The sequence below is a fragment of the Nannospalax galili genome, unplaced genomic scaffold (assembly GCF_000622305.1).
Source record: "Nannospalax galili isolate Female #2095 unplaced genomic scaffold, S.galili_v1.0 scaffold897, whole genome shotgun sequence".
Taxonomy (NCBI): domain Eukaryota; kingdom Metazoa; phylum Chordata; class Mammalia; order Rodentia; family Spalacidae; genus Nannospalax; species Nannospalax galili.
The window spans coordinates 239,864-240,292 of record NW_008339656.1 but is presented as its reverse complement, the minus strand read 5'-3'; positions in this window follow the sequence as shown (position 1 = coordinate 240,292).

The window sequence follows — 429 nt, the reverse complement described above, 5'->3', positions numbered from 1 at the left end:
TCCGCCTACCTGTAAAAAGTCAGGCCCTAACCCTCCTGGAAAATACACAGGAGTACATGGGGTCCAGGTCCCGGTTACCGGGAGTCACTTGTGCAGGTTAGTTTCCGGGCTAGATGTGTCCACGCCGGAGAAACCGGGGCAGGCGGGCAGGGTAGAGGGACTGGCAGACAGGTCCTCACTAGAAAGGAACGGGACGTGAAGACAGCGAAGGAAGGAAGGTTGGGCCGGGAGCGGACGGCGTGGGGAGGCTGGGGCCGAGCGGCGCGAGGATGGGACGGGAGGAGATGGGGACTCGAGGAGGGACGGGGCCGGGGGCGGCGGGGCGGCCGTAGGAGGCAAGGGAGCGAGGAGCACTGCGAGGCGGCGGGGACAAAGAGGTCCGGAGAGGGAAGGGGGGCGAGCTGGGAAGCGGAGGGGCGGGGAGTGGGG